Here is a 25,161-nt window from a genome sequence, read left to right on the forward strand (position 1 = left end):
GGTATTAATACATTAGGCCTTTGGGAGGCTCTGCCCTCATGAATGGGATTAGTTTCTTTAAAAAGAAAAATGCCCAAAGAAGCTTGTTTCTCTCTTCCTCAATGTGAAGACACTGCAAGAAGGCAACATCTAGGAGAAAGTAGGTGTTCCTCAGACTTCAGATATGCTGATGCCTTGATCTTGGATTTCTTAGCCTCTAGAACTGTTAAAAATCAATTTATGTTATATATAAGATATTCAGTTTATGGTATTTTACTATAACAGCCCAAAAGGACTAAACAGTTTCAAAACTTTACTTTTTTTATTTATCCCTTACACTCTTCCCACACACTTGACACTCTTCCTGTCTCTGGCTCAGAGAAAATGAACGTGTCCAGAATTAACTGTTCCATCATGTTGCTTCAGATTCCAAGGCTTGTCTCAGGCATGGGAGTGAGACATAAACAGGCAAGCAAGGGAAATGAGGTTTTTCTTGAAATGCTAGAGCAGAAGTGATGGCCCATCTTCAAGCTTTTCCTGAGAGATTGCAGGTTTGGTGGGGCAGCAGCAACCCCATTGCCACAATGCCATTTGACACTGACTGGAATACATGGCTGGAAGAAGTTATAAAAGGGAAGACAGTGTGGCGATTCCTCAAGGACCTAGAAATAGAAATTCCATTTGACCCAGCAATCCCATTACTGGGTATATATCCAAAGGATTATAAATCATTCTACTATAAGGACACATGCACACAAATGTTTATTGTGGCACAGTTTACAATAGCAAAGACCTGGAACCAACCCAAATGCCCATCGATGAGAGACTGGACAGGGAAAATGTGGCACATATACACCATGGAATATTATGCAGCCATCAAAAATGATGAGTTCATGTCCTTTGTAGGGACATGGATGAACCTGGAGACCATCATTCTCAGCAAACTGACACAAGAACAGAAAATGAAATACCGCATGTTCTCGCTCATAGGCGGGTGTTGAACAATGAGACCACATGGACACAGGGAGGGGAGCACTACACACTGGGGTCTGTCAGGGGGAATAGGGGAGGGACAGCGGGAGGTGGGGAGTTGGAGAGAGATAGCATGGGGAGAAATGCCAGATATAGGTGATGGGGAGGAAGGCAACACATCACACTGCCACGTGTGTACCTATGCAACTATCTTTCATGTTCTTCACATGTACCCCAAAACCTAAAATGCAATAAAAAAAAGGTGAGTGCTAATGACATTGTTTGTGCCTAATGTTCATCTATGCCAGAGGAAGGCCCTATATTTAGTACTGTCAGTTACATAAATTAATACCTTTCTTTTTAACTTAAGCCATTTGAGGTTAGTTTTTATATTCGGTATTTCTACTAACTAATTTTGATGTCAGAACATGAAAATGCTAGGAGTGATAGTTTCTAAAATTTTGAAATTGGATTAGTAGAAATAGTGTATAAGTGCCCCATATCCTGGGCTGGGAGACTGGCAAATCTTATTCATAGTGGTAAAACAGACACATAGAATATTGTCTAATGGGTCATGGCATTTAGACAATGAGTTGAGTGAGGCTAGAGGATCTAGGACTTCATAGAAAAAATTTAGAATGTTGGATTATGTTGGCTGTATTTTTCACTTAGTAAGGACCTATAAGAAACAGAAAAGCTTGGTTGTAATTAGTCTATCTGCAAGCAGGGAGACAAGAAAATATAATTTTCTTAAAAAGTCAATTTTGCTTAGGACTGTTATTTATGATGCTTAAGGGACTGGAAATCTGAGGCTTTGCAGGATGGCAATGCTGCTATTAAAACTAACAATGAGAGGAAAGGTGGTAAGTAATAATCAAGGACCTCATGGTATGTACTTCCTTCATCACAAGGAGACAGTTGCTTCTGCAGAGTTGTGGCCAGAAAAGAAAAGATTATGGGTTTGGTGTACCCAGGTTTTCAAATTACCCATTAAGCTTAAAAAGGGAAGACATGAATTCTAGAGCTAATATAGCATTATATTGCTCACTGAAGCCAGACTGGAGATAACCAGAGGCTTAGTTTTAGTCATTTTCTGTTGGTGTTTCTGATACTTGCAATCTGAAGTATCTTTACAATTTATGTTGTATTTAATCTCAGAGATCGTTGCTTTCATATAAAAAATGTGATATATAGGATGATATAGGATGTGATATGGGAATGACATAACCTTTTTCCAGGATGGTGTTGATTATTAAATTAGATGATAGACAAATAAAAGATCTAGCACAAGCCCCGCGCGGTGGCTTAAGCCTGTAATCCCAGCACTTTGGGAGGCTGAGGCGGGTGGTTCACGAGGTCAAGAGATCGAGACCATCCTGGTCAACATGGTGAAACCCTGTCTCTACTAAAAATTACAAAAAATTAGCTGGGCACGGTGGCGCGTGCCTGTAATCCCAGCTACTCAGGAGGCTGAGGCAGGAGAATTGCCTGAACCCAGGAGGCGGAGGTTGCGGTGAGCCGAGATCGCGCCATTGCACTCCAGCCTGGGTAACAAGGGCGAAACTCCGTCTCAAAAAAAAAAGATCTAGCACAATGCCTGGTTCATAGTTGAGATTTGATATGACAACAAATATTAACATAAGTAGTTCAAAGCTTGAGAAAAGAAAGTTTAGGATAAATAAAAATACGATAATTTATATAGTGAACATTAAACTTATGGCATGCATTATTTGAATAGACAGTACTGATGATGTATTAGTCCATTTTCACATTGCTATAAAGTAATACCTGAGACTGGATCAATTATAAGGAAAAGAGGTTTGGTTGGCTCACGTTTCTGTAGACTGTATAGGAAGCATGATGCTGAGCATCTGCTTGGCTTCTGGGGAGGCCTCAGGAAACTTACAATCATGGAAGAAAGCAAAGGAAAGCGGGATCATTTTACATGGCAAAAGCAGGAGGAGAGAGAGAGAGCGGGCGGATCTTCTAAACAACCAGATCTCTTAAGAGCTCACTGTTATGAGAACAGCACAAAGGAGATGGTGCTAAACTGTGAAAAAACTGTCCCCATGATCTAGTCACCTCCCACCAGACCCCACTTCAAACATTAAGTAGATAATGACGATTCAAAATGTAAAGTGTTATGATGGTGAGAGCACAGCTGATAGACACATAAACTATTAATATATTGGGAAGAGGTAAGGAGAGCTTAAAAAGTATTCTGAACTAAGTTCTTGAAGGAGGATTCAGCCAGGTCTAGTAGAATCATAAGTGGGGTTGTGGTGGAAATCTGGAAATCCTTCTCAACAAAGAAGCTGCAATTAGTAAAGGCCTATAGTTAAGAAGGAGAGCACTGGGCACTGGAGAATTAAAGGTAATTTAGTGTGACTTGAGTCAGATAAAGAGAAAGATGGGGCTGGAGATATTGCCAGTGGCCAAATTATGAAAAACCTCATATACCTGCTAAGGTTTGGACTTTGTTTGTAAGACTACTAGCAGACACTGAATTACTTTATGAAGGTGAATATCACAAGATCCTCTTTGCTTTGTAAAGAATACCTCTGGGTATATGAAAAATGTATTTTAAAAAAAGGGCCAAAAGGCCAGGCACAGTGGCTCACACGGAAATCCTAGCACTTTGGGAGGAGGAGGCAGGTGGATCACAAGGTCAGGAGTTTGAGACCAGCCGGGCCAAAATGGTGAAATCTCGTCTCGACTCTCCACTAAAAAAATAAAAAATTAGCCAGGCATGGTGGTATGTGCCAGTAGTCCCAGCTACTGGGGAGGCTGAGACAGGAGAACCACTTGAACCTGGGAGACAGAGGTTGCACTGTGCCAAGATCTCATCACTGCACTCCAGCTTGGATGCCAGAGTGAGACTTCATCTCAAAAAAAAAAAGACTAAGATGAAAAGCAGATAACCAATTTGGTGAGGAGTAGTAATCCAACCAGAGAGAATATTTGCCTACACCAATTTAATGACATAGACATGAAAACAAGTAGATGGACAGACTGAAAATTATTAACATCATAGAATCGTCACAATTTTTTGTCTGATTGAATGTGGGTGGTGAGGTACAAATTTCATCTCAGGAAATGAGTAAACACAGGTGTCATATATTGAAATAGATAACATACGGAGAAAGCAAGGTATAAAACCGCAGGTTCAGCTTTTGCATAAGTTGAATTTGACGGGTTTTTAGACACTCAGGCAAAAATGTCAGGTAAGCAATTCAAGTTATTAGGAAAATAAGATTGGGATTATTTTAGTTGCCTTTTTTTAAATGATTGGTTTAGGGTGGACTATGTACCAAGTTTTTATCCATTAAATGTAATGAGAAATGTTCTAGGGCCCTCTGGGAAAGGTTTTCTCCCTTGATAAAGAGTTTCCTATGGATGTCCTGTTCCTTCCTTCACCTTTGAACATTGATCCATAGGGACCTGATGCTTGAAACTGCAGAAAGCTTCTTATATTTAATGGTCAAGAAGTGACTTAAAAATAACTCAGTGAGGTGACTTTAGGTGACTCTTAAAAAGTTGTATTGTGAGACAGAGAGAAAACTAGATATTATTTAGATGGAGACCATCAAGGAACCATCAAGGAAAGGTTCTTTTTTTAACTGGAAGACACTTAACAATATCAAGTTAATAATTATTATTCAAAAGAATGAATACTAACATTACAGGAGAAATTATAATTGAGAGAGAAATGTGAAGGTTATGGGCAAGAGAATACGGAGTTGATTGACTAGGAGAAATCTTTGGAGAAAGAAGCCCTCGTCCTTTCTGATAGGAGGCAAGCTGGCAAAGGTGGACGAACATAATGCTTAAGTGAGAGGTAGAGTTCATGGCTCTTATTCACTTATCTTTCCAACTCTTTTCCGAATTTATTTTGTTCAGCAAGAGAACCGAATTTTATACTTTGAATCATCACTGAGTGAGAATATCAGGGATTTCTCTCAATAATCAGAAAAAAAATGCCCAACAGAAAAAAATAAACATATTCTCAATATGCAAATGTCCAGATGAGGGAGAGCCTGCATATTTCGAAAAAGACAAGTAGCAGCTGATTAGGTCAGGAAATTGTCAAAAATAAGACCTATGGCCAGCTGGCACATAATGTTCTGGAGAACCAAGGAGTCAAATTGGTACCAGCTGAGAAGAGAGAGATTGGGCAGAATGCCAAATTAAATAAAAAAGATATACGGAAAGGAAAAATTCTGGGTAGAAAATTTAAAAAAAATGGAACATACCAAAGAGTTATTTGATAGTTGTTTTTAGAGATACAATTGAAAAAGTTTTCATTTAAAGCCTCAAGACTCAAAAAGTGTTCTCTCATTACACTCAAGGGAGGAATGGAAGCATTTCAACTGGCTACAGTAGGAATATACCAGGAAACCTCAGTCTGTTATGTACATGATTTCCATAAACTGACATTCTGCATTTAGCTCTTTCTTAACTGGATGGTACCAAGAAATGAAATCCAAGATCCATCACTGTAATTAACTTGAGTATACAATGGTAATACCTCCCTCCCCCAAAGTTACAGTGGACATTAGAATGTTACTAAACACTGAAAACTTAGACTTGATTCTTAAATGAAACAGCAATAGGTCGAAGGTATGCTTTTTCATTTGAAAATATACCTCTCTTATAAGATTCTTCACATAGAAATTCATGCCTCTAACATTATTTCCAGATGTACTTCTGGCAAACTTTTCATTTTTTATTTAGCTAAACCTGCTTTTTAAACCATGTGACTGATTATGTATTACAGAATAGAACCATTTTTGAGACTGACAGTCAAAATAGGAGACACTAGTGATTACATATTTAAGTGATTTCCCATTCCAGAATGATATGGAGTGTAAGAATAATAATGATCCCACCCATAGCTTAATTTTTATATGTATGCCAAAAAATTTAAGAATTAGATTAATCTTTCTCTAATATATATATTCCAAGGGCAATGGGAAACCACTGGTGAAACCCTACATCTTTCAAAAAGTGATTAACCAGGTACAGAGGAATGGGCAAGTGCTCAAAAAATCTTATTTAGTGTTTGGGCCAAAACTGTAAATTATTTTCAAATTATTTTCAGCGTACATTTCAGTGCTCCGACGAACTAAGAAGAATTCTATTTTTTCAGCTGGAAGATGTTCTTCTTGGCATAATATCAAATCTACAAAAGCAGTGAGCAAAAGAAAAAAATAGGAGAAAGTAAAAACATTTAAAATATTTTAAGTGTGGGACTCTAAAATCATAAATGGCAGAGTACATTTTTACAAAGAATTAAAATTCTTTATTTTTATGTTTTTGAGAACACTATTCAAATTAGTTAATTAGTTAAATATTTTAAGGGCATTTGATTTTAAGTGAGGCACTAGTATTTATACATAGTAAATGGCTTTTCTACTCCTTCTATTTTCCCTTTCCCCTGTATTTCTATTTTTATAACCTAAGTAATAGATAGGTTAAATAAACTAGCATTAATAAATCCATGACACCAGGCTGTGAATTAAATAAATAAATAAATAAATAAAAACTTATGCAATACATTTTGACATTTAAAAAAAGCATTTGAAAGTCATTTCCTCATATTATCATTGTTTAAAATTTGTAGATATTAAAGAAAAAATGCAAAATGAAGAATCAGATAATGAAAAGTAAATAAAATGACATCTTTCATTATCTCACTACCTAAAGATAACTAACAAAAATATTACCCTTCCTAGCCTGTAATTTGATGAGCAGGCCTTAAAAAATTTAGACATTTAGAGTAATACTTTAAATGCAAGGTGTATCATAGTATTTTTATAAAAAATATATTAAATTTTGTGTACAGAGAGAGGTATTTTTAAATACATATGTGTGTATACACCCATATATACATATATATACATATATATACACACCTCTTTTTAATGGCTGTGTAATAGTCTGTTGAGTGAACATCTAGACTGATTATAATCTTTCATTATTATAAGTAATATTGATGATTGTTTTATAATAGTGGCACATTATTTGTAAAAGTTGCCTCAAATTACTGAAATAAATATGGCTGAACAGTTACTTTGTGCTAATCACACTATTGGGACACAGTAACACACAGGTAAATAGGACACAATTCCTGCCTTAAGAAGAGTAATGCAGTGGAGGAAATTCCAAAATAAACAGGTAGTTTACATAAGATTTTGAAAGACTGTTATGAGAGTGAGCTAAGGCATTCATGACGTCAAGAAAGTCAAACTTCTATACCACTGGGCCACCTTTTCAGAGATTTTTGTACCAGGGGAGGGGTCTGCATCTTGGAGTTCACCTATTATAAGACAAACTTTACCCTAGTGTAAGACCCTGCTTTTTCTATTATCTAAGAATAAATTGGGTAAGTGTAAATAGGCAGGGGCTCACAGAGTCTTGGAACTATTCGGTCAAAACTTTGGAAGGAGGGCCTTCAGAAAGAGAGTTATGCTGGAGAAGTGAGGTTGTACTGCTACACCTTTGATTTGTGACACTGGGTGAAACTGATGATGCTGTAGGACTATGAACTTTGGGGCATTTTCTGAATTTTGCCATCTACTAGTGAAGTACAAGCTTTAGGAGAACAATAATGGCTATGAAGAACTTTGAACAAGTCCTGGTGCAAAAGTATTTAATAAATTATGTTGATTCTGTATGGAGAAAAAAAAAAATCAGTCTGTTTTCAAAAGGAGAGTTATGCTGGAGTCATTCCAGGCATTCACCCTCTGTGCTTTTGACTTCTGTGTTTCTCTCAGTATTGCCTAGAGGACATATGTTATAAGGGCTTAAATATAACAACACTGCAAATACAGAAACTTACATGAGTGAAGGAACAGAAAGTAAGTAAAAGTGTTTAAATAGACTATTCTCTCCCTGACTGGCTCCAAGTTTAGTATATTATACAGGATTCTCTTTATAAGTCCTCCACCAGTTTCCCAAAATAGCAGGGTAGCCAAGTGAATATGATTCCACGTGTTCTGCCCATTCCCTTAAAAGGTTGCTGCCTTTGCACAGTGGCTGTCTTTTTCTTTACCAAGTTCCCTTCATCTTGCCCTTAAAAGGACCATAAATTCTCTTAAGGATTTAGGATAACAAAGAATTAAGTTATCAGTTAAACAGGATGCTAGGTGAGTAGATTGTCTACCTGAAAGAAAATTCTGGGGATCATTACCAAACTTCGGCTATCTAGTCTAAAGAGTTTGCTTAGTGCATGGATTTACTGGAGAGTCAGTAGGTGCGTGGATTTACTGGAGAGTCAGTAGGTGCGTGGATTTACTGGAGAGTCAGTAGGTGCGTGGATTTACTGGAGAGTCAGTAGGTGCGTGGATTTACTGGAGAGTCAGTAGGTGCGTGGATTTACTGGAGAGTCAGTAGGTGCGTGGATTTACTGGAGAGTCAGTAGGTGCGTGGATTTACTGGAGAGTCAGTAGGTGCGTGGATTTACTGGAGAGTCAGTAGGTGCGTGGATTTACTGGAGAGTCAGTAGGTGCGTGGATTTACTGGAGAGTCAGTAGGTGCGTGGATTTACTGGAGAGTCAGTAGGTGCGTGGATTTACTGGAGAGTCAGTAGGTGCGTGGATTTACTGGAGAGTCAGTAGGTGCGTGGATTTACTGGAGAGTCAGTAGGTGCGTGGATTTACTGGAGAGTCAGTAGGTGCGTGGATTTACTGGAGAGTCAGTAGGTGCGTGGATTTACTGGAGAGTCAGTAGGTGCGTGGATTTACTGGAGAGTCAGTAGGTGCGTGGATTTACTGGAGTCAGTGTTTTGGTTCTACTTGCTGGATGCTCAAGGCTGCTTTTTTCCCGAGGGTCGAGATGAAGAGTATGTGCATAATGACACATTTTATACATTAGTAATTGGTCCTGGGGTTGGCATGTAATTAATTCTTGTCAAATGAGATAAACAAACTGAAAATGTTAATTTAGTGGATGCTTCTCAATTGTTTCATAAAAAAGGTGCTGGCATGTCCTATCAGATTTGTATCAAAACTCTCCATTTTTGCTGTCCAATGACATAATAAAGGCCTAAGGAATAAAATATTATTTCTAACTGTGCCTTATGTTGCAGTGATTCCCTGAACAGACCACATTTTTGACACTTCTATATTTTTATTAATGCTGCACGCTCCCCCACCTCTTCAGGGCTGATAAATACCTATTTTTCTTGTAAGGCACAGCTAAATAACACTTTTTTTTTTTTTTTTTTTTTTTTTGAGACGGAGTTTCGCTCTTGTTACCCAAGCTGGAGTGCAATGGCGCGATCTCGGCTCACCGCAACCTCCGCCCCCTGGGTTCAGGCAATTCTCCTGCCTCAGCCTCCTGAGTAGCTGGGATTACAGGCACGCGCCACCGTGCCCAGCTAATTTTTTGTAATTTTTAGTAGAGACGGGGTTTCACTATGTTGACCAGGATGGTCTCGATCAGTTGACCTCGTGATCCACCTGCCTCGGCCTCCCAAAGTGCTGGGGATTACAGGCTTGAGCCACCGCGCCCGGCAGGCTAAATAACACTTTTTAAAAGCCTTTCCTGGCTCCTATCTAGAAATAATTTCCTACTTCATGTTCTAAACAGTATCTCTATCAAAATATTTATGTCATTTTGTTATAATTATTTGTCTGATGCCCTATTTGGAGCATAGGTTTTGCAAGAACAAATACCTATAGAAAGTCACTGAATGGAAATATTCCAAAGTCTACAAGCCTAAAACCTGATGTTTTGAATATGTATTGGTATCTTCATAACTCCAGACTTCAATTTGCTCATGTTAAAAAGGTACATTTCAATGCTACTATTTTATATATATGTAATGTATCTATCATAGGTTAAAACAAGTCATCCATTACTTTGAATTAGCAGAAATCATGCTACCAGTTAATCTCTGATAAACCTTTACATTATATTTGAAATAGGAAAAGACATTATTTTTCTTTTATTTGATGTGGACTGTAAAGCCTTGCTTTTCATTGCATTTTGCTTAAACTTTACTTTTTAGTTTTGTTATTTTTCTAGGTAAATTTTTTAATTCATATCAAAATATGACCAGATATTTTTATTTGCTGTCATTAATTAACCTGCATCCCCTACTCTTCTTTGAATGAAATTAAATTACAGTATTTAAGACTTGGAAAATGTGAGTGTGGTTATTGTTCTCATAGCTCTGCCTTTTTGCCTTGGTTCCAAGTAAATCTTTTCCGGTTTGTCAAAGACCTTAGTATATATGGAGGCTAGAATTGCTTATCTTTAAGTATACTCAAAATGTTTCTGTAAACTCATCTTCCTGACTTTACCTTAAGTTCTGCAAGTCTAAACCTTAAATAAAGCAAATGCTGCAAAAAGCAACTATATTTGCAGAACATTGATATATAAGATGTTGATCTATTAGACACACGTAAAATGCCACAACATTTGGTGCACCAACTGTGCCTTACGTGTGTAAGGCATTAATAGTAAATTAGAGCATTTAGACTTACATATAATTTGTAGAAATTAGTAACTGATAATCACTAAATAAAATCCATGAAAAACAAGCTTCATTATATTTTTCTCCAGGAACAAAACAGGATAAATTTCAAAATACCAGCGACATTTCAGCAGGGGAGTCAATGAAACTGATGAATTTGGCCAGGTACGGTGGCTCATGCCTGTAATCCCAGTACTTTGGAAGCCTGAGACGGGCAGATCACGAGGTCAGGATATGGAGACCAGCATGGCCAAAGTGGTGAAAAATTAACCCGGCGAGGTGGTGAGTGCCTGTGGCCCGAGCTACTCGGGAGGCTGAGGCAGGAGAATCGCTTGAACTGGGGAGGCAGAAGTTGCAGTGAGCCAAGATCATGCCACTGCACTCCAGTCTGAGCCACAAATCAAGACTCCATCTCACAAAAAGAAAGAAAGAAAGAAACTGATGGATGTTTTTAATCCTCAAATAAAAGAAATTCGTTCTCAGCAATTTCACCAATATTTGTTGACAACATGACTAGTGGATAAAATTAATTCAAAAATAAGAGTTAAAATAAAAGTAATAAATAGATAACATACAATCCATGATGAATTCACATATTTACTCCCTTTAAGGAGAAAAAAGAGAGAAAGTGCTTTGAAAATGTTAAAGACTAAAATTATTTTTTCTAGGCTTCCATCTGGCATTTTGCTATGTATCTACTCATTAATTTTTTTAAGTTTTTAAAAATTAAATTATTATTGTCCAGTGGAGGGACTTTAAATAGCAAAACATTTCCATGCTTTCTAGAATGTTTTTCTTTTAGTGTATGCCTTAACAACTTATTCCTTAATATGTACTTTGAGCATAATGCCTCTGAAAATACTTTCTTATTTAAATATAATTAAACATAGTTTTATAAATTTCTGGATTAAAATTAAGCCAATAACTACATATGCTAGACATATATAGTAACTGTTTTCTGAAAGGTAGAGAAAATATAGAAATGAAACAAGACCAGGCGTGTTCAGAGTAGTATGGCTATAGATAACTTCTGGCCAATGATGAACATAGATGCAAAAATCTTCAATAAAATACTGGCAAACTGATTGCAACAGCACATCAAAAAGCTTATCCATCACGATCAAGTAGGCTTCATCCTGGGGATGCAAAGCTGGTTCAACATAGGCAAGTCTATAAATGTAATTCGCCACATAAACAGAACCAAAGACGAAAACCACATGATTATCTCAATAGATGCAAGGAAGGCCTTTGACAAAATTCAGCAGCCCTTTATACTAAAAACTCTCAATTAACTAGGAGTCAAAGGAACGTATCTCAAAATAATAAAAGCTATTTACAACAAACCCACAGCCAATATCATAATGAATGGGCAAAAACTGGAAGCATTCCCTTTGAAATCTGGCACTAGACAAGGATGCCCTCTCTTGTCACTCCTGTTTAGTATACTATTGGAAGTTTTAGCCAGAGGAATTAGGTAAGAAAAAACAATAAAGGGTATTCAATTAGGAAAGGAGGAAGTCAAATTGTCTCTATTTGCAGATGACATGATTGTACATTTAGAAGACCCATTGTCTTAGCCCAAAATCTCCTTTAACTGGTAAGCAGCTTCAGCAAAGTCTCAGGGTACAAAATCAATGTGCAGAAATCACAAGCATTTCTATACACCAATAAGAGACTAACAGAGAGCCAAATCAAGAGGGAACTCCCATTCACAATTGCTACCAAGAGAATAAAATACCTAGGAATACAACTAACAAAGGAGGCAAAGGACCTCTTCAAGGAGAACTATAAACCACTGCTCAACAAAATAAGAGAGGACACAAACATATGGAGAAACATTCCATGCTCATGGTTAGGAAGAATCAATATCGTGAAAATTGCCATACTGCCCTAAGTAATTTATAGAGTTAATGCTATCCCCATCAAACTACCACTGACCTTGACGGAACTGGAAAAAAACCACCTGAAACTTCAGATAGAACCAAAAGAGAGCCTGCATAGCCAAGACAATCCTAAACAAAAAGAACAAATCTGGAGGAATAATGCTACCTGACTTCAAACTATACCACAAGGCTACAGTAATCAAAACAGCATGGTACCAAAACAGAGAGATAGAAAAATGGAACAGAACAGAGGCCTGGAGGCAACGCCACACATCTACAACCATCTGATCTTTGACAAACCTGACAAGAACAAGCAATGGGGAAAGGAGTCCCTGTTTAATAAATGGTGTTGGATAAACTGGATAGCCATGTGCAGAAAGCACATGGACCCCTTCCTGACACCTTACACTAAAATTAACTCCAGATAGACTAAAGACTTAAACATGAGACCTAACACCATAAAAACTGTAGAAGAAAACCTAGGCAAAACTATTCAGGACAAGGACTTCATGACTCAAATACCAAAAGCATTGGCAACAAAAGCCAAAATAGACAAATGGGATCTAATTAAACTCCACAGCTTCTGCATAGCAAAAGATACTATCATTCAAGTGAACCGGCAACCAACAGAATGGGAAAAAATTTTTGCAATCTACCCATCTGACAACGGGCTTGTATCCAGAATCTACAAAGAACTAAAACAGATACAAGAAAAAAAACAAACCCATTCAAAGGTGGGCAAAGGATATGAAGAGACATTTTTCAAAAGAAGATATGTATGTGGCCAAAAAAAAAAAAAAAACAGGAAAACATGCTTGTCATCACTGGTTATTAGAGAAATGCAAATCAAAACCACATTGAGATACCACCTTATGCTAGTTAGAATGGCGATCATTAAAAAGTCAGGAGACAACAGATGCTGGAAACGATGTGGAGAAATAGAAACACTTTTACACTCTTGGGAGTGTAAATTAGTGCAACCATTGTGGAAGACAGTGTGGCAATTCCTCAAGGACCTAGAAATAGAAATTCCATTTGACCCAGCAATTCCATTACTAGGTATATATCCAAAGGACTATAAATTATTCTATTATAAAGAGTCATGCACACATATGTTCATTGTGGCACTGTTTACAATAGCAAAGAACTGGAACCAACCCAAATGCCCATCGATGATAGACTGCATAAGGAAAATGTGGCATATATACACCATGGAATACTATGCCACCATAAAAAACAATGAGTGTGCGTCATTTGTAGGAACTTGGGTGAATCTGGAAACCATCATTCTAAGCAAACTGATGCAAAAACAGAAAATCAAATGCCACATGTTCTCACTCATAGGTGGGTGTTGAACAATGAGAACACATGTACACAGGGAGGGGAGAACACACTGGGGTCTGTTAGGGGGACTAGGGAGGGACAGCAGTGGGGTAGGGAGGTTGGGGAGGGATTACATGGGGAGAAATGCCAGATATAGGTGACCAGGGGATGGAGGCAGCAAACCACCTTGCCATGTGTGTACATATGCATCAATCCTTCATGATCTGCACGTGTACCCTAGAATTAAAGTACAATTTTTTAAAAAGAGAAAGAAATGAAATAAAAAATTCAGTGCTATTTTGGAGTAAATTGAAGTCTTTTAACATTTATTTGCTGCATGAAGATAGCCAAGTTAATCCTTCTGAATTTCTATTTTCCCTTCTTGATGTAGGAAATAGAATTCTAATTACTCCCTAGAGTTCTTGTGAAGAATAAATGAATTAATCCTATCATTTTTCCTAGTCAAGATGTATCTGAGTATTGAGAGAAGCTTATGAGTTTTGGAGATAAAAGAAGAGGGGCCTCAGAATCATGGACTAGTCTCCTAGTTTTTATTAGTTCTTGTTCTGTCTTCTGCGTTCTCATTGACTTAGTGGTGACTGACTGTCCTTCTAGCATTTGATGTTGAAATCTGAGTTGGTGAAACTATGGTCTGTTAAGAAAAAACTCTTACCAGTAAACTTGGTCTTACCTTGGGTTTTGATCGTGTGGCAGGCTCTCTGAATTCCATTTCACTTTCTATTGGCTTAGCTGTTTCTATTATAAGTTAACCTTATGTGTCAATATAGAGGTTCCATGGTGGGTTAATTGTGTCTCAATTCTCAGATAGCTTTATGTTTTACAATGGGATACATGAGGAATTCTGGATTGCTGCTGTGTCATGCACAATTACTGGAGAACTACAGTTTGGAATATTGTCTTTCTCATGCCATACAAAAAAATCAATAAAGAACGGTAAGCGAAATTATGTCATACATACATAAATATACATACACACACATATATTTATTTTATATATAATCATGTGTATGTATTACAGCATATATATATATTACATCATATATTATATATATATATATATATTTAGGGTGTAATTTATATATGTGTGTGTGATTGGCAGCTAATTATATATATATGCTTGACAGCTAATAACTAATTTTACCATCATGACTTAAAGAAAGCTATTTGATATTTTTCATTAGAAACCAAATTTAAGAAATAGTTGAAATTGATGAATTTGCAGCCAAAATAGATTGAGATAAAAGTAACTAGACACAGTCTATTGAATCTACATTTAGATTATTAGTCCACATCTTTTTTTGGGGATTTATTACTTTAGGATTAGTTATTGTATTATCCAAATACTCTAAATTATTTTAAATTCTAATAATTGTGAGGAATATAACAGTAAAATCTTCTCTACCTCACTTTTTCCTGGAACAGTAAAAGAAATTAAAAGCCTTGGAATTTAACATTTGTTAAATGAACAATTTGTTCAATGAATATTAGGTTTTCCCTGAGTCTTGTTCAACACTTACATGGTGTTACAGACCAAAAGATTTGTTTCCACCCAGAATTCATACACTGAAACCCTAACCCTCAATGTGACTATACTTGGAGACTGGGCCTTTACAGAAGTAATTACAGTTAAGTGAGGTCATGACAGTGGGTCTGTGATCCAATAGTATTAGTGTCATAAAAAGAGACACCAGAGACTTGCTCTCTCTCTCTTTCTCTGTAAACACAGAGAAAAGACATTGTGAGGACTGCCAGAATATGGCTGTTTGCAAGCCAGGAAAATTATAGGCAAGTGTAAGTTTGTCTGTCTTACACGAAGATTCATATTTGAAAAATGTTATTTTAAGTAGTCGGTCATAGATATATCTAAACTCTCTTTCTGTACTTATCTACTAATTTAAAACTTTTTCATTCTATTCCTCATTCCTAAATTGTTCCAGGCTAAAACATATCTGAGGATTGTATGGATACTTCTGCTGGGCCTGGTGGCTCACTCCACTAATCACAGCCAGGCTGAGGCTGGAGGATCACTTGAGCCTAGGAGTTCAGGATTAGCCTGGGCAACATAGTGAGACCTGGTCTCTACAAAAGATTTTTTAAAACTCTCTGGATATGGTAGCTAGCTCCTGTAGTCCCAGCTACTCGGGAGACTAAGATGGAAGAATTGCTTGAGACTTGCTTGAGACTGGCAGGTGATGGGTGCAGTGAGTTATGATAACATCACTGCACTCCTGCCTGGGCAACAGAGTGAGACCCTGTACAAAAAAAAACAAAACAATAAAACCCAAAAAACAAAAACAAAAACACAAACAAAAAATAAAAAAAAGTTGTGTGGGCATTTTAATTGCTCTTAGCATTATTAAAGAAAATCTGATCAGATAGTGGCAGGAAGTTGGGAAAGATTTAACATATTAGATTATACAGTGTTATTTGCACTTTATTTGACCTGCCTGAAGGAAGTAATGTTTACTCCAATGGCATACATTTTTATTGCAGAATTTCAGCATTGTGGCCAGTAAGTAGTTCCCGCCTTCTCCAATGTGTGTAAGTCCTAACCTGATAACATATTACAAAATGAATAAATTCATGACCCCAATCACAATTCTTGGCATGATCTTTTTGAAAAAGAAAGTGGTCTGGGAAAGCTTTATATGAGACATAAAATTTGCCCTCGTTTAGAAGGTGGGGTAAAACAAGGCTAATCAGAGAAAAAGTAAGAGAAAGCAAAGGCACCCAAGAATGAATGAGCAAGAAAAGTCTGCGGGGTCTTCAAAAATAATTTTAATAAGAAACATTAATTTCAGCAATACTTATTGTGATACCTGGTTTTCCCCCAGAAGGGTCACACCTGGTTTTCCCCCAGAATGATCATTGCTTTTCAGATAAAAAGGAGATACTTCCTTCTGCTAACTTTGTTAAAGGCTACTCCCTGCTCAAAGTCAGTGCTCAAAGTGATCTGAATACTCACATTTGAACACTTTCACTTTTGTTTTCAAATACAGTATTTGATTCATTAACATAAAACTAAGAACTAGGCTTTTAAATATGAAAAACAAATTGCTAATCATGTTCTTAATTGAGTGTGTGATTGGCATGTATCTGAAAACCTATCAGCTCAACAGGGAAGAAAAACAATGCTTGATGCTGTCATCTTTCTTTGAAACCCATTGCTTTGAAATCTGTGTTTTTTGCTCAATCAGTGCACTCTAATTAGCTTCTGGAAATTCTTGACTAGTTGCATGTCATTAAGAAGGATACTGCAATTATATGTATAAAAGGTAAAAGCAAGATTTTAACAGTTTCATTTCTGAATCTTCATCTCTCTATTTTTTACTTGCCTATTCTTATTTTTTGAGATAGTAATATGCATCTCAAATGTGAAATTTGAAAAAAATTTTTTCCAAATATTCCTCATAATACTCTTTTTTTATCATGGTTTAAATGTCCTCCATCTCGGTCTTTCGATTTCATGATTTTAGTTTTGTCGGGTCTCTTAATCCTTAGATGATTATTCACATTTGCACCTAATGAGTGAATGATGTTTCTCAGAATGGGACATTTTGTGTTTCCTGTGTAGTTATGCCTGTCTATTATGTATCTCTTGCTTATTGACTTCATTCCCAATTCTTGTATGCATTGATCCCATTCTTGATCCAGAGATATTGCTCTAGTAGTACTCTTGGACTAGAAAGTAATTCCTCTGCATGGCTCTCCTCTTTCCTTCAGGTTTCTGTTCAATATCACCTCCTCAAGAGGCTTTTCCTGACCTTGCTGTTTATTACTACAACACTATTTCATCTGTAGTCCTTCTTGCCTGCTTTATTTTTCTTTCTCTCACTTGGCAGTATGTAGTGTGAGTATACCATTGGCCATATTTGTTCAACACAATTTCCCTACTCGGATGTAAAAGGTAAGGTCCTTGAGGGAAGAAACTTTGCATTATCTGCTATCATATTTCAAGTAACTAGAAAATTGATATGGCAGACACTTAACAAATATTTGCTTATTGAATAAGTTACAAATACATGTCCCTCTCTCAACATGTGCGTGTGCGCGTGCACACACACATACACACACACACACACACACACACACACATTGAATGAGAAGGCTAAACTCTAAGCTTTTTGTAAGTATGAGTTTGATCAATAAGTAAGCTTTTCTTTCTGGCCTTGGTTAGAGAAAGGCCACACTAGATCAAGGTGTGGCCATATTTATATGTAAATGAGAGTTGATTAAGTATTAACTCACATGATCACAAGGTACCACAACAGGCCATAAACAGGCTTAGGAGCAAGAAAAGCCAGTTTGAGTTCCAGAACTGAAGAACTTGGAGTCCAATGTTGGAAAGCAGGAAGCATCTGGTACAGAAGAAGGATGTAGGCTGGGAGGCTAGGCTAATCTCTCTTTTCACATTTTTCTGCCTGCTTATGTTCTAGCCAGGCTGGCAGCTGATTAGATAGTACCCACCCAGATTAAGGGCGGGTCTGCCTTTCCCAACCCACTAACTCAAATGTTAATCTCATGTGGCAACACACTCACAGACACATCCAGGATCAATACTTTGTTTCCTTCAATCCAACCAAGTTGACACTCAGTATTAACCATCACAAGTTCAGCCTTGTCAACCTGAACCCATACACATCTCCTGAGATCATACATAATCTTCAAATAAATACAATAATAAGGTGTTAATTATGTCTAACATAACACACCTATTCTTCCTACAACTGGAAACATGCCAACCCAGAACCCAAATACTGTTGCATAAAGTTAACAATACTTAAATGCTGATATGAAGTCAATAAACCTTATGTCACATCAAAAAGGAGAAAGGATATAAAATGAAGATATTTTCTTAGTGCAAGTATATACATGCACAAACATGTTTTTAACAAAAGAAGCAGGAAATACTCATGATAGTTACAGTCCTCGTTTCTGCAGCTGCTCATGTGGTCGTAACTGGTGTTGATGACTTCTTTCTACTACCCTATCTGTATTCCCTTTGCCTTTAACAAGCACCTCAGCAGGTTGTGGTTTTTTTCCAGGTGGAGTAACCCAAACATTCATTCCTGAGGGGTCTGGGACATTTGTAGCCCTACTGGATTGGGCTGTTGTAGTTTCCCATTGACCTTAATCACAGGGCATGGTATTACTTAAGAAACACCCTAATGGCTCTCCTGTATTGCATGCATATTCTTCCTTACCTCTGTTGTAGAGTGGTAGACTGATTTCATCTTGCTAGTCTGGGTCAGTCACCCCAGACAACACTGTAACTCCATTCTTAGCTTGTTGGCTTAAAGGTAGGAGGAGCCCAAACTGTTCAGGTGGCAATCTAACTTCCAGTTTAATGGAATAATTGTTGTGTCTCCTGGTGGTAGCATTCCTCCCTCTGGAACTAAGGCCATCAGGCCAGCAGAATGTAATGTCACAGTTACAGGAAGAAAAATTTTTCTGGTGGATCACTAGGGGTGATGATGAGTGGTGCCACTTTCACTTCTACCCCATGATTCTTGGACCCATGAATCCTGGGTATGGAGAAACATTACCATGTATTGGATGCTGATTCAGAGCATGCACGGCCCTCTGGAGAACTTTGCCCTAGCCCTGCAAAGTACTGTCACCTAGCTGGCATTGTAATTGTGAGTTCAAAAGGCCATTCCACCATTCCATCAATACAGCTGCTTCAGGGAGATAGGTAACATGGTAAGACCCCTGAATTCCATGAGCATGGGCCCACTGCTATACCTCTTTAGCCATAAAGTGAGTGTCTTTTTCAGAGGCAATGCTGTCTGGAATACCATGATGGTGGATAAGGCAATCCTTCAGTCCAGAGATGGTAGTCTTGGCAGAGGAATTGAGTGAAAGATAGGCAAACCCATATAAGGAGTGTCTATTTCAGGGAGGACAAACGTCTGTGTTTTCCATGATGGAAGAGATCCAACATAATCAACCTGCCACCAGGTAGCTGGCTGATCACACTGAGGAATGGTGCCATATTGAGGGCTCAGTGTTGGTCTCTGCTGCTGCCCAGATCATTTGGGCTCTCAGCAGTGGCCACAGCCAGGTCAGCCTTGATGAGTGGAAGTCCATGTGTTTTAGCCCAGGCATAACCTCTATCTCTGCCAACAGGGGCCACTTTGTTCATGGGCCTATTGGGTGGCTGGAGAAAGACACGGAGTGGTGTCCACAGAATGGGTCATCTTATCCATTTGATTATTAAAATTATCCTCTGCGGAGGTCAATTATTCTTGAGCACTCACATGGGATACAAATATCTTCAGTTTTTGGCCACTTAGAAAGTTCTATCCACATACCTCTTCCCCAAGTTTATTTGTCACCAATTTTCCAATAATACTTCTTCCAAGTCCCTGAATATCAAGTGAAACCACTGGCTATAGCCCATGAATCAGTATATAATGCACATTTGGCCATTATATACTGATTCATGCAAACTGCACACCAGGTGCACTGCTTGAAATTCTGCCCAATAGGAAGATTTCCATTCACCACTGTTATTCAGGGATGTCCTAGAAAGGGACTGTGGCACTGCAGCACTGCAGCTGCCCACTATCAGGTAGTGTCTGAATATCATGAGAGTCACCTGTGAACCAGGCACTAGTCTTATCTTCCTCTGTCAAATGATCATAGAGAACTCCCCATGAGGCCATTGGTGCAGGCTGGTGGAGAGAAAGCAGGGTGGCAGGAAAGGAGACCATGGGCATTTGAATCACTTCTTCATGTAACTTACCTGTGTCTTCAGGACTTGCTTGAGCCTGATCATGTATATACCACTTCCATTTGATGATGGACTGCTGCTGGGCACAACCCACTTTATGGCTAAATAGATCAGAAAGCAGCCAGTTCATGAAAGGCTGATCAGGTCACATGGTGCCTAGATGACCCATAGTCAAATGTTCAGTTTCCACCAAAGCCGAGTAACAGGCCAAGAGTTGTCTCTGTAAAGGGAAGTAGTTATCTGCAGAAGATGGCAGGGCCCTACTCCAAAATCCTAGAGGTCAAAATCCTATGAGGGCCTGCAAAAGGCTCCTCACAGAGCCTTTGGATCTTCTGGGTCATATGGCCCAAGTGGCAGAGCAGCTTGCACAGCAGCCTGGACCTGCTGCAGAGCCTTCTCCTGTTCTGGACCCCACTCAAAACTGGCAGCCTTTTGGGTCAGTTAATAAATGGGCCAAAGTTACACACCTGAATGAGGAATGTGTTGTCTCCAAAATCCAAATAGGCCCACTAGGAGTTGTGCCTCTTTCTTGCTTGTAGGAGGGACCAAATGCAAGAATGTGTCCTTCACCTTAGAAGGAATATCTCAACATGTCTCACACCACTGGACCCCTAGAAATTTTACTGAAGTAGAAGGTCCCTGAGTTTTAGTTGTATTTGTTTCCCATCCTCTGGCATGCAAATGTCTCAACAGTAAGTCCAGTGTGTTTGCTACTTCTTGCTCGTTGCATCCAATCAGCATAATATCATCGATGTAATAAACCAGTGTGACATCTTGCAGAAGCAAAAAGTGATCAAGGTCTCTCCGAATAAGATTATGACACAAAGCCGAATAGTTGATATATCCCTGAGGTAGGATAGTAAAGGTATATTTCAAGCCTTGCAAACTAAAGGCAACTTGTTTCTGGTGGACCTTATGGACAAGAATGGAGAAAAAATCATTTGCCAATTCTATGGCTGCACATCAGGTACTAGGAGATGTGTTAATTTGCTCAAGCAATGAAAGAATATCTGGTACAGCAGCTTCAACTGGAGTCACCACTTAGTTAAGCTTATGATAATCCACTGTCCTTCTCCAAGATCCATCTGTCTTCTGCACAGGCCGAATGGGAGAGTTGAACAGAGAAGTGGTGGGAATCACCACCCCTGCATCTTTCAAGTCCTTGATGGTGGCGCTAATATCTGCAATCCTTCCAGGGATGTGATATTATTTTTAATTTTATTAAGTATTAACTCACACAATCACTGGATTCCACAATAGGTCATCTGCAGGCTGAGGAGCAAGGAGAGCCAGTTTGAATTCTAAAAACTGAAGAATTTGGAGTCAGATACTTGAAGGTAGGAAGAAAATTGTGAAAAGAGAGACTGACCTAGCCTCCCAACCTACATCTTTCTCCCTTGCTACATCCAGCACTGGAGAAAGATATAGGCTGGGAGGATAGCTCAGTCTATCTTTTCACAACTTTCTGCCTGCTTATATGCTAGCTAGGCTGGCAGCTAATTATCATGCTTATTCATATTAAGGGTGGGTCTGCCTTTCCCAGCCCACTAACTCAAATGTTAATCTCCTTTGCCCAAGACCCTCATAGACATACCCAGCATCAATACTTCCTATCTTTCAATCCAAGCAAGTTGACACTCATTATTAACCATCAAAACAACCCTTTTGTTAATTACCCTAAATATGGGATCAATAGTCCTTTTTGAATTCATACCAGCCAGCTCTGTGAATGCCTCTCCTGGTCTCCAAGAGGTAGGGGTTCCCATGCAGCCTCCTCCTGGCTATGCTTTGAGAAAAAATAGTATAATGAAAGGAATGATCGTCAATAATTATTGTTTCATTGTAGATGTATTAGCATTTTAAAGGGCTTTAGGGAGGGAAGGAATAATATTTATGTCAGTTGTGCCATCTTGTTCTTGAAATAATAATTCAATAGGAGACTCTTGAGAACTTACTTTTTATGTGATTTTTTTTTCCTATGGGTAATCCATACTATTTCAGAGTACTAAATTAATAGCATTATTGAGGGTTCTTTACTTTATGTATTATTTTTTTAATTCTTCCCATATAAGGTTACCAAAAGATGGAATGCCGGAAAAATGCAAGTTAACCTTTAAAATGAAATTGTGTCTTTTATAAAAAAGGCAACGTTCAACCAAAGGAGAATGAAACCAAGCAGTGCTCAGGACTTTTAAACATCTCCAGAATTCTGCCTCTCCCTAATAAGCCAAATCCCAATAAGCACATTTCTGAGGTACAAAAATCTTCCAAAGCTCTTTATATATCCCATCCATAAAGCCTAGGAAACTTCTCTGCAGTCATAAATATGATCAAATGCTAAACCATTCTGGCAAGCAGGGGGAAACAACGTATTTTGTCTCTTCTACTCCATGTTGAAATATGTTATTTTCCTTTCTTTAATGATATAATTAATCCTACAAGTTGAATAGTTCAGCATTAAGTGGACTAAATTGTTCAATTTGCCTTTGTTTACTTCTATTTCTGATAAAGCTTTTTGCTCTCCATTGTAATGACCTGCAGTCAGGTTAAGTGCAAGTGTGGAAAGACAAAGTACCCACAAACACTTCCAAATTCCAGTGATTATCCTGCATTGAGGAGTATCCACACGCCAAAGCCTTCCTTCCTATAAAGGGACAGCAGAGTGTAGCCTCTTTTCAAGTCCACCATACAATGGAACCCACTTCCCTGGGGATGGGCTACAAATGACCTAATCCTTGTGGATGGGTGATGACCCATCCACATGATGAGTAAAGTAGCATTCACCTTATTTTTTGGCTTCTGCTCAAATGTAGGTGGTCAGCTGATATATTCTAAGATAGACTCCTTTTAAAAGACTCTTTTTTGTCTTATATATTTTTTTCCTCCTAGGAGAAAACAAAGCCAGAAAGATATCAAAATTTAAGACATCCAAAGCTAACAGCTGGAAAGTCAGTCACATAATTCCTTTAGCAATAAGCAGAAAAATATCTGTTTCTTAAGCTTCAATACTATCTTTATAATTAAGAAAATAAGAAATGGCATAGAGGAATACGTGTTATTAAAAAGTTGACATATTTTTATTACATCACCAGAACTTAACCTTCAGCTCCAAACTAATGTCAGACATAAGCTGGACCAGATGGATTAGAACTAAATAGCGGGCAGTGTAATATGGTTCACCAAATTAGGAAGATAGAAGGTAAACATGATGGGCACCTCCTACAACAAGATATTTTCACTGTGAAACCAAATGACCAAATCATTCAAACAGTTTTCAAATTGCTGCTTTTGGAGTTTGATAGACCTGAGTGTGTTTCCCACGATAACCGTTTTCTGAGGTGTGTCATCTCTAGATGTTAATTTTCTCAACTTGAAAACAAAAAAAAAGAATAAGAAGACCTATCTCACAGAGTATTATCGGGGTTAAATAAGATAATGTAGGTGCATCACGCCATCTTAGCTAAAATATCTATTTTAGGAGCTCAGAGGCCACAAGTTAGTTTCAGGAGACCTGGATTCAACTATTAACTCCCCACTTACTATTATTACTATTTTTTTTTTGCCTTTTAAAGTTTATTTACCCTCATTTTTCAATTTGTAAAATTAACCCTAAGGCTTCAGTTACTTTAAAGATTAGTTAATAAAGCAAATTCATTTATTTGAACAATTGTTATTGTCCTCTACCCTTTGGCAAGCCCTCTTCTATGCTCTTAAGGTAAAACTGGACACAACAGACAACACTTCTTGCCCTAATGAAGCCGAGACTCTAGTAGTTGGACCAAAGCTTTACATGCAGAAATAATTTAGGAGTAAAGACCAAAACTATGCAAAGATGGATTTTGGCTCTTCTGATTTACTCTCTAATAGAAAAATATTAAATAGGGAAAGATCCAAAAGGATCTTTTTTTCTGGTTCCAAGGCTTGTCTTTAGCTATGAAACAGGTTTGCATACAATATTAAAAATATATAAAAGAAATTTAACTTGTTGAGACTATTTTGGAAGTTTCAGCATGCCAGCTGCTTCCAAAAGAAATCACTCTGGGAAAATATGGCTCTGAGCCTCAAAAGGATTAATTATTTTTATTTATTTAAGTTTTCTGGAGCAGGTTGGGAAAGTTTGTTTAAATTTGTTTTTTGTTTTCTTACTTTCTCCAGGTTTAATTGCAGTGCTTGAGATTGCTCTAGGAAAAAAAAAAAAAAGGCATTTTAATTGGCCACATTGTAACTTCTTTCTTTCACTGATAAAATAATAACATATTTGTAGTTTTTATCTTCTTAAAAATCAGATAAACACACCTTGACAGTAAGTATAATTTTTCACGTATGCATACTAATTAATAAGCCAAATGCAAATTTCGAGGATTAGAGTTGATTGAATTTTGTCTTCTATATTTACATTTACCGTTTTAGCAGTAACTGGCTTGCCAAGTTTCTTTTATTGCTCACTTCATAGTGAAAGTCATATGCATACATTTTTTAAATTCAAGAAGTCCAGATTTTTCTGAATTGGCTGCTGTGTTGTAGGTTGGTGAATGTACTATTTATTAACAAAACCACAGTATAAACAAGTCTAAAGGAAAGTAGAAAAAAATTTTACAGGATGCTAGCCAAGGAGGTTTTATCAGAAAAAGAGAATGAAGTGAGGTTAAAGACACATATTTTTGTTTTAAGATTACATGTGGGTATAATGAGCAACAAGAAGGTGAAGGAAAGGGATCTTTATAGAAATTATTGTATTATTTTTACTATTTCCATAGATCAGTCAT

General features: G+C 37.7%; 1 long non-coding RNA gene across 1 annotated transcript; it reads right to left on the reverse strand.

The window, feature by feature from the left end:
• Positions 1 to 315: 315 nt before the first annotated feature.
• LOC144577176 (uncharacterized) lies at positions 316 to 15,242 on the reverse strand. Its single transcript, XR_013520583.1, has 3 exons — positions 15,177 to 15,242; positions 14,330 to 14,556; positions 316 to 641 (listed from the first exon to the last, which is right to left on the reverse strand). It is a non-coding gene; the product is annotated as an uncharacterized LOC144577176 (long non-coding RNA).
• Positions 15,243 to 25,161: the final 9,919 nt, after the last annotated feature.

This window comes from Callithrix jacchus, chromosome 7, assembly GCF_049354715.1.
Source record: "Callithrix jacchus isolate 240 chromosome 7, calJac240_pri, whole genome shotgun sequence".
Classification (NCBI taxonomy): domain Eukaryota; kingdom Metazoa; phylum Chordata; class Mammalia; order Primates; family Cebidae; genus Callithrix; species Callithrix jacchus.